We start from the raw sequence: 10,951 nt of genomic DNA on the forward strand, positions 1-10,951 counted from the left end.
GCTTTTGTTTCATGAGGAGGGGCGCAGCGCCACATTGCCATACTTCTACAGGACGGTACATTCTCCCTTAAATTCCTCCGGCTCTCTGATCGCCTTGGGAGCAGCCCATTTGTACCTCTTACTACGGCCGGTCCTTGGCCCCAGGAACTTCCCCCGATTGACTGTGCCATGACGGAAAGGGGTCCCAGAAACCAGACCGCCCTGCATAAATTGGACAAATATGCTTATGGTAAAAACTCCCCCACCGCGCCTGAAGGACGCTCCACTCAAAATAAGACACCAGATGCCGAGGGAGCCTAAAAAATCACGCTCATGGACATTATACGAGCTCTTGCTAACGTCCAGACTACTGTTGGCACAATATCCACTGATATATCCCTGCTACGTGCGGACCTCCACAAAATGGCGGATAGAGTGAAAGAGGTAGAGGTGGTGGCCAAATCGTTGGTAGTAGATACTTCAGAGCTCCAGGTTGCGGTTGCCCATCTTGAAAGAGAGAACAAACTCCTTGCTGACAAGCTCGATGATCAAGAAGGACGCGCAAGACGGAACAACGTTCGAATTATAGGTATTCCAGAATCGGAAGGCACCCAGGCGATGGACTTATACGTGGAGGAGCTGATTAAAACTAAACTACAACCCAAGGGACTATCATATTTCCTCTTGGTGGAACGTGTCCACAGGGTACCGGGAGGGAGACCAAAAATAGGGGGCACCCCCGCAGCCGGTACTAGACAGACTCGTTAATTTTAGAGACAGGGACGCAATTTTTCAAGCGGCACGCATTTCACCTCCAATACGCATTTTGAACTCTACTGTGAACTTCTTCCCTGATTACACTGCAGCTGTTTCAAGGTGTAGGCGAAGCTTCTTTGACGTTAAAAAACTTCTTTGCGAAAAGGAATTACCATATTCAATGCTTTTCCCAGCAAAGCTTAGAGTGGTGGCTGGGGACCTACCTGGTTCTTTGATACGCCAGAGGTGGCTATGGACTGGATTGAGGGGTGGTGTCCGACGGGCCGTGCTGGGCGAGGAAATGGCTTCCATCGCCGCAGAGAGGGGGAAGAAGATTCGGAGAAACAGACTCACAGTGGCCGTGGATCGAGCCAGGTGACACCATTAGAGGAAGAATAGACTTTGCAGATGCACCGATCTTCCAGACCACACTGTGTAGTGTTGTGACTTTTTTCCGGACTGTGCCGTTTTTTGGGTTAAGGACTGAGGCTGGCCTTGGAGTCTTAAGAAGGGCTGTAGCCTTACGGAACTCACTACCCCCGATACGCAAGTATTGCAATTCTGGGTGGGCTTAAGCACTCTGCTGAGTTGGGGTGGCGGGCAGTTTTAGGCTTGCCAGGCAGGGAGGGGGGATGGGAGTTTGGGTAAGTGAACACGTTTTGTTTTTTGTTAAATGCAATGTTCTTGGGGCAGTACTCTCCTTTCATGTTGGATCTATGTGTAGCATTTGTGGCTTTACATACTTGACACACTTTGAGACGACTAATGGCGGAACAGGTTTCACAAGAGTCTAGGTCTCCCCACTCAGCGTTAACAGTAATGTCATGGAATGTCCGAGGGTTAGGAGATAAAGTGAAGAGGGGTTTAGTACTCCAGCATTTGAAGCGTTGTGGGCCCGCAGTGGCGCTCCTACAAGAAATGCACTTAATGGGCTCTGCTGTTAAGGCCATGGATAGATGGGGATATCATATGGTGCCACACTCTGAGTTTTCCTCAGGTTCTAGAGGCACGGGTATACTTATCAGAAAGAATTTCTCGCTAATAATACAGCAGAAACGCACTGACGACCAGGGCCGCTTCGCGGCACTAACATGTCAATGGGAAGGGCGTTTATTTAATCTGGTCTCTGTATATGTCCCTCCGGCCCTACATGCACAAACCCACTCTGCCCTCACAACATTCCTCCTAGCACTACCGGCTGCAATACTGCTCATAGGGGGCGACTTTAATGATATAATAGATGTTGAGATGGACAGATTTCCCACTAGATCAGGGAAACAGGGTGGACAACGTCTCCTAGGTTTCACGGAAGCTATTGGACTCACGGATAGTTGGCGATACAAGCACCCTGACGAGCGCCAGTACACCTTTTACTCCGGGTTCCATAACCGCCACACCCGCATTGATTATTTCCTAACTTCAGCAGACGGCCTGCCGGGAATAGAAGAGGAATTTATTCGCCCAAGGGGTATATCAGACCACTCCCCGTTGCTGCTCAAGTACACACATCATCAAGCTCCCAGAAAGCGTATGTTCCCGATTTATGCAGGATTTCTATATGTGCGCCCCATTATAAAACACCTCATAACCACTACCAAACTATTCTTTCAAGAGAATGTGGACACAGTGGACTCCTCTAGCACACTATGGGAGGCCTATAAGGTAGTCCTCCGTGGACAAGCAGTAGCTTTGATCACAGGTCACAAGCGGGCGAAGAGGACGGAGAAGACTTGGCACCCGCAATGACAGAGCAGGCGAGGCACCGATCCCCCGTAGCCACCATTGAGGTCCAGCTTAAGCAGGCGGCGTACGTGGCGTATCAGAGGGAGACCTAGATGACTCGCCTACAAGCAACTAGGCATAGAGTATATGAGCTGGGAGATAAAGCGGGAAAGATGCTGGCCTGGCTGGATAGGAAAGAAAGGGCAAACAGGGTTATAGCGCAACTGACTACCCCTACTAGTTCCGTGACCTCTGACCCGATGGTATAGTGGACATACTGGCCGACCATTATGAGCGATTATATGTCCCCCGGGCGTCGTTCACGTCTGAGGAGGCATACGACTATATTAAAGATCTGACTATTCCCCGACTTTCCCCTGAGGCAATGCTCCTGTTAGAGGCAGATATCACCACAGAGGTGTTACAGACTGCAACCTATTCACTAGCATCTGGAGAGGCGCTGGGACCTAATGGATTCCCAGTGGAACTGTAGAAAAAGACAGCACAGACCTCTGCTCCCTTCTTGCTCGAGATGTTTCTTGACAGTCTCGAAGCAGAACTGCCGAGAGACCAGCGGCTCGCCACCATCATCGCGATCCATAAACCAGGCAGACCATCTACGGACTGTTCGTACTATCGCCCCATCCCCCTGATAAACGCAGAGCCAAAGATCCTTGCCAAACTTCTGGCACTACGGTTGACTCCCCACCTCTCCTCTTTCGTGCACCCGGACCAGTCTGGCTTTATGCCACACCGAAGCACGGCACTTAACCTGCGCAGCCTTTACACGGTCCTTTTCACGTCCGTCGTATATCCGTGAACCTGCGGTCATTCTGATTGGACGCCACTATGGCATTTGACACTGTGGAATGGCCTTACTTGTTTGCCGTGCTTCGCCATATAAGCTTCGGTCCGAAATTCTGTGCCCGGGTTCGCCTCCTTTACAACAAGCCTTTGGCACATGTTTCGGCCAATAGGCATATCTCGGTTGATTTTCCTCTTGGCAGGGGTACGCGCCCGTTGTTCCCGTTGCTATTCACGCTGATTCTGGAGCCATTCGCAATTTGGATCAGATGGGAACCCTCCATCAAGGGCCTTTCTTGGACCAACACGTGGGAAGACCGCATACCCCTATATGCAGATCACATCTTGTTATATTTCACCTCCCCCAAGAAATCCATCTTAGAATTGTTGAACGTATGTGAGAAGTTTGGAAGAGTGTCAGGTTACAAAATCAATTGGTCCAAGTCCGTTCTCCATGTTCTGACCGGCTCTCCTCCCATTCTACCTGCGAGTTACCCCCTCCGCACTTCCACGACGGCATTTAAATACCTGGGCATCTATATTACATTAGACCCAAACAAATTTTTGGCTTTAAATCTTAGTCCCCAGTTAGAGCGCTTTAAGCGGGACGTTAAGGTATGGCGAACTCTCCCTCTTACACTTCTGTGTAAGGTGGCATTATACAAAATGATGGCGCTCCCGCTCTTTCTATATGTCCTCGAGAATACACCATTTCTTCTTCCTGACTCGTATTTTCGGGCTATTGCCTCTACTGTTTCTAATCTGTTGTGGGATGGAAGGCCGCCACGTATTGCACAAGCTAAATTAACAAAGAGCTGGTATGATGGGGATATAGCGCTTCCCAATGCAGAATTATATTACTGGGCGGCCCATCTTAAGCAGATAAATTATTGGTTACATGCCCCACAGACTGAACCGACTTGCTTAGCTGATAGACAATGCTTGTAGAGCAGAGGGTTGTTGGGTAACCTATATAGCCGCCGCATGCCCCCGGACCTGATATGGCCCACGTGACACTCGGTACAACTATGGTATAAGGCGAATAGACGTCTTCACTGCGATGGGACGATCACACTAATGACACCGCTATGGGACTCCTACAGGTTGGGCTCCCTCTGCAACAGCGCGGAGTTCTGCAACTGGGACAACATAGGCATTTCAGTGGTGGGTGACCTTTGGAAGAGAGGCAAGATAGTAGACTTTTCCTGTCTACAAACACAGTATGACATGACTCAGAACGAGAAATTTAGATACCTCCAAATCAGACACGCACTCCAGTCAGTCATACCGGCTGACACTGCTTTACAGGAATCCTCCCCTCTAGAAGATAGGCTTCTGACGGAACACATGCCAGATAGAGCCACTTCCCTGACTTACCGGAAATTGTAAATAACCTTCCTGAGGTGACATCCACACTGCAGCTGCATTGGTCCGGTGACGTGGGCGAATTTGAGGAGTCTGAGTGGCAGGCGGCCCTGTCGTCCCCCCGGGAAACAGCCATCCATTCGAAGTTACAACTGGTCCAACTCAAAATATTACATCGTACATATTATACAAGAACAACGTTATTCAAGATAGGATCAACCTCACCTAAATATTGCTTACGACTCTGTGGGGATTAGGGGACGTTTTATCACACCATATGGGACTGCAATCACATAGCAGCATACTGGACGGCAGTCATGCGTACAATCTCCCAGGCTATTGATGTTTCTCTTTTGCCCAAGCCGCATCGCTGTATACTGAATGTGTGGGAGCCAAACGACTTAAATCACCGTCAACAGGATTGGGTCATGTTGGTGAAACGTAACATTGCCTTATTGTGGGGCTCAGAGACACTGCCTACCCTCCGTAAGTGGTGCAAAGACATGTACGAAATGATGGAGAAGGCGGTATTCCTGCACCGGGGATGCCCCAAGAAGAGGGAGAAAATTTGGGGGGCTTGGAATAAGTTTCGGGGTAATATCTGTGAGCCTCCAAATATCACAGGAAATGATAGTGACTCGGACTAATAATGTATAGACATGTGGAGATTGTGTCTTTTGGTGTGTCCACTAATGTATTCTGCATAAATAATTTGTATAACAGATAAGCCTGTTTTGCTCACATGGTCCATACAATGCATATATTTTCATTCCTATGTATAATTGCTCCCCCCCTTTATTTTATGTTGTGTTAATAAAAATAATTTTAAAAAAAAGTCCATTTCCCCAGTGTTTGTCCCAATAATGTTTGACTGCTTAAAGAGAAAGATATGTTGTATTACTGTAATGTCATTATTATTTTTATGTGTGCTTAAACACCCATGTTAGTTAGGGGCTTCACTATGTGACTTATTTGTTTATGCTGATTGATGAGCCATTGGTTGTTTCCCTTTAGCAGCACGTGCAGGTTTGGAACATGCTCAAATGACCTGCTGATCCTGATGACACATCTGTTTTTTTTATAAACATCGGGTTAAGTTTTGGATTTTGTTGTGGTTAATTTTTTTTTCATAAACACATTTTATTGATTTAAAAAATAAAGAAGAGGAAATCGGTCAAAGCATGGAAATCACAGATATAAATACAGTCAGTTCATCTTTATACCCCCCAATCAAGATCCCTTTAAAACCCTAGTTAAAATTGGATTCCAGTCAATCGGGACCTTCCACAGCCCCCAACCACTTACCCCACACTCTACTGTATTTCTTGGCACGCCCCTTCGCTGTATACATGGCTTTCTCTTGGATCGCACACCTGTCCCCCCCTTTTCGCCACCTCCAGGGCGGGAGGATTAGAGCTTAACCAGGCCACCGCAATGTCCCGCTTGGCCACCATCATAGCTGTGTTGTAGAACAACTTGTCAGACCTGGACCCATCCAGCCCATCAGTGATTCCCAACAAGGTGTGACGTGGACCATGGGGAACCTCCCAGCCTAGCACCTCTGTTAGTTCCCCCTCGATGGAACGCCAGAAGTGCCCCAAGTGGGGGTATGACCAAACCATATGGAGGAAATAGGCTGGGGCATGCTGGCCGCATGCGCAGGACGCATCTGGGCGCAGCCCCGCTCGATGTAGGTGCGGGGGGGTGAGGTATGCTGCATGTAGGTAGTATAGCTGAATCAGCTTGAATTTGGCTGAGACAGTAACTATTCTGAGGGCCATAAGGGCATCGCGCCAGTCCACATCGTCAAGAGGGCCCACCCATTGATCCCTCAACTTGTCTAGCGATATGGAGGTGTTATTGACCAGAGTAGGGTAAATTCGGGAGACCCCCCCCTTCCCAAGTCACTCATCAGCGTCTGAGCCTCAGGGGGGCTGTATTCGGGGAGCCTCGTGTCACCTGTAATGTGTGTGAGGAGGGCGTGTCTCAATTATAGATATTTATAGTGTTGAGAGGAATGTAGGGAGTAGTGGGTTTGGAGCACCTGGAAGGACAACATCTGGCCTCTTTTCCACACATCCCCTAGTTAGGAGATACCAATAAGGTCCCAAGATTTAAAGCCCTGCAGCCCGCTGACTTCCCGAAGCCAGGCTCCCTGCCAAAGGGGGTGCACCTGGTCAACTTTCCCAACCACCCCGTGTGGCGGAGCGAGGTCCACCATGCCAAAAGCACTGAGCACGTAACCACAGGGAGTGGGTTCTCCGTATAGCATGGCTTAGACACCAGTTATCCCCATTTCACTCAGCTCAAGCCCGTAGGCCGGGTCCGACCATCCCGCATTAAACCAATCATGTATCACTAGCAGACGTACAGCTAAAAAAAATACAGATATAGGTGTGTCATTCCCATGCCCCCGTCATAAGAGGGAATTTGAGAGACAGCCAAAGTCACACGGGCCCTTCCACCACTCCAGAGGAACTTTGTGATTAGGCTGTCCAACTCCTTGAACCAGACTTTGGAATACCAGAAGGGTGTGCTCTGGAGGACGTAGAGGAACCTGGGGAGGATCATCCTTTTAAATAAAGCAACCCTCCCCAGGGTGTTTAGAGGCAGCGCCCTCTATTTAAGAAGGTCCTCTTTAGCCCTCTTAACCAAGGGGGCCACGGTGAGGGACCAGCCCAGTTCGGGGAGAAGGGTGATCCAGATCCCCAGACACTTAAAGGACAGCCTCCGGAGCGGTATGGTGGACTGCCACTCGTAGCACTCCCTAGAGAGATGCAGGGGGACTAGCACAGACTTTCCGGGGTTAAGCCGCAGCCCTGTGGCCCGCTAAAAATCATGCAAGATTCGGGGCACTGTGTTCCGGAGGAGGCGGGGTGGGACAGGAAGACAAGCACATCGTCCGCGTACAGCGCGATCTTGTCTGTATCCGCATGGGGCCATTCCCATCCACGAATACGCTCCTCAGCCCGCACCAGGGACACCAAGGGTTCCTTCGCCAGGGCGAATGGCAAGGGAGAAAGAGGACAACCCTGCCTAGTGCCCCTGGCGATGGGAAAGGCCTCCGACAGCATCCCATTGACTAGGACTCGCGCTCTCGGATGAGGGTAGAGGACTCAAACCAGAGAACGAAAGTAGGGCCCATACCCCTTCTCGACCAATACCCCTAGCAGATACTCCCAATCCACAGAATCAAAGGCTTTTTTAAAGTCTATGGACAGGAGTGCCAAGTAAGGGGCTGGCAGATGGTTATTAAGAACAAGTCGGAAGAGTTAGAAGCAAGGTCCCGGCGCAACAACGTTCGAATCGCGGGACTGCCAGAGACAACGAATACCGGCAAGATGGAGAGCTATGTGGAAGACCTGATAAAGAAAATTTTTGGTCTTGAGCAATTGTCCACAGTATTTATTGTAGAACGGGCTCACAGAACCCTTGCGCCGAGACCGAAACCAGGGGCAACACCACGACCAATAGTCGCACGCCTTCTGAATTACAGGGACAGAGATGTTATACTGAAACTAGCGAGGGAGAAAAAAACTATCGAATATCAGGGCAATAAACTGGAATTTTATCCGGACTTCACGATGAATGTCCAACTGGCACAAAGGGAATTTGCTCCTGCGAAGCAGAAACTCCGAGAGTTGGGTATCGAATATGCGATGCTGTACCCTGCTCGATTGAGGATCTCGTAGTAGGGAAAGACCGTGATATGTCAGACACCGAAAGAAGCGTTGGACTACATTAAAAAAGTAGGTCAACGGCGACGGGACCAACGAAGAGTTGAACAACAACAGCATTCGGATTAAAAGCTCATTGGTATAGAGAACATGAGACGGCAATCCGCTAGCTACATCATCAAAACATCGAGAGGAATTATGGACGAATCCTAGAGAACCACAGAAAACAATCACTAGGTGACATACGCTGGGTCAGGAAACCATTTATTAATGTGCTGGCAAGAGCCCGTCTGTAGTACAAGAAGGGGTCATGGCATGGTTACATTGGCACCAAACTGCTTCCTACTGAGTGAGTACTGAGAGGAGGAGATATGAGGGTGACCAGAACTTCTTGTGGGAACTAACGCACAGGTAAATCAGATGGGACTGCGTAGCACAAATATATTGGGCCACGACATATTCCAGTGCGGGGGAAAAAATTTAAACAGACACTGGTACGACTGACCTAATTGAGATGTGGCTTCTACCTGATAGCCCGCTATTTACTGGTACAAGTATACGGGCTCGGGAGCACTCTGCTCTCAATGGAATGTTAGGTGAACCTGTGGGGTAATGCACACAGATTTATGGGAAGCAGTACTAGGTACCTGATACTGTGTTGAGATAAGACAGTTGGTAGATACTGGCTTTAATATTGTTAACCTGGCCACATCCACTATGTTGGATGAAGTTGTGTGTCCTGAGTGGACCCCCCAACAGGGTGTTCCCCTACCACAGTTATGACAAATTGTATGTTTACAGAAGGGAGTGTCTTTGGCATGTTCGGGATGCTAAAGTGGGTGGGGGGTGGAAGGGGAGAGTTGGTGTTGTTTGTAAGTATGGGCGAATTATGCGAATTTGCGATTCGCGAATTTGCGATCCGCAAAATTCGCGAATTTGTGGATTTTTTTGCGTGTTTGCGGGGGCATTTGCGTGTTCGCGGGGCGCTTTGCGTGTTTGCGGGTTTTTTTGTGCGAGACCGCTCGTTGTTGTGCCCTTCTGCCCTCTGCCCCACTCGTTTTTGTACCCTTCTGCCCTCTGCCCCACTCGTTGTATTGCCATTCTGCCCTCTGCCCCACTCGTTGTTGTGCCCTTCTGCCCTCCGCCCCACTCATCGTTGTGCCCTTCTGCCCTCTGCCCCACTCGTTGTTGTGCCCTTCTGCCCTCTGCCACATTAGTTGGTGTGCCCTTCTGCCCCTCTCCTGTTTTATTTTAGAATGGCGCCGGCAAGCTGCCAGCGCCATTCTAAAATAGTTACTAAGTTAGCTTCATCAGGAAGCACTAATAGATAAAATAAAGCAGGTGCTCGAATTCAGTTAAACTCTAGCACCTGCTTCTATTAGTGCTTCCTGTTGAAGCTAACTTAGTAACTATTTTAGAATGGCGCTGGCAGCTTGCCGGCGCCATTCTAAAATAGTTACAAGCTTGAAGCTTCAACTTTTGCCCCCCGGATCCGTTCCGCTCGCGGATTTTCGGCAAATTCGTGGGACTTCGCGGATTGCGAATTTGCCGAAAATCCGCAAAATCCGCGAGCGGAACGGATTTTGCGCCCATGCTTAGTTGTTTGTTTTGAACTACTGCATTTGAGAAACACTGCCATAATCCGGGTGGGGTGCAAACATGGTACCACGTTACAACAGATATTGTGCATGTGTTGAAAAGGTTCTACATGTTGCATGATAGTGACCAGGTATAAGATAGGGCTAGGAAATGGCTGAGAAACTAATGTCAGAAAATCAAGATTAATAACTTGGAATGTACGGGGCCTCAAAAATCCGAAAAAAATTTGGCAAATACTAGCATACTTCACGAGGCTACACATTGACATCGCATTTCTATAGGAGACGCATATTGACCCTACTGCATATTGTATGCGCCTCCTCTCTATGGAATAAACTCCCCATCTCCATTCGGATGATACAGGAGGAGCTGCCTTTCCGCAAAGCACTGAAAACGTTCCTTTTCTGTTAAACACACTTGCGTAAGACTCAGCAAATGTGCAGTAGAAGCGCCGGGACACCCCGTTGGGGTAGCTGCTTGCTATATAAAACACACTAAATAAATAAATAAATAAATAATACTGCCCCGTCAAATATAGGGGATTGATGGGCGGAATCTGTGCACGGGGCTACATACTCATCATACTCGAGAGGGGTCCTCATACTAATCCGGAAAGGATTAAACTTCAAAGCAGAACAAGTCAACTCAGACAGTGAGGGGCGGTACGTGGCAGTCACTGGCACACTTAGAGGACAGAGACTCAACTTGCTTAACATATATGCACCAAACACGGATGATCCAGACTTTTACCATGCCCTCTGGCTGAAACTAAACGACCTCCCAGAAGTTCCAATAGTGTGGGGGGTTGATTTCAACGTAGCTCTGAATGACGTGGTAGATCGTTCACAAACATCGGCAGAAACGCACAGACGTGCTTTAAAAAAGTTTCAAGACATTATGCAGGACAAACACCTTACAGCCCTCTGGAGAATGAGGCACCCGACACAATTAGAGGCTACGCATACAACAGCGGCACATGGCAGTTGGTCTAGAATATATTCCTGGTTGGGATCCTCAGATGTGTCGCAGTGGGTGGAAGCTATAAAGCA

Source organism: Lissotriton vulgaris, chromosome 10 (genome assembly GCF_964263255.1).
Source record: "Lissotriton vulgaris chromosome 10, aLisVul1.2, whole genome shotgun sequence".
Taxonomy (NCBI): Eukaryota; Metazoa; Chordata; class Amphibia; order Caudata; family Salamandridae; genus Lissotriton; species Lissotriton vulgaris.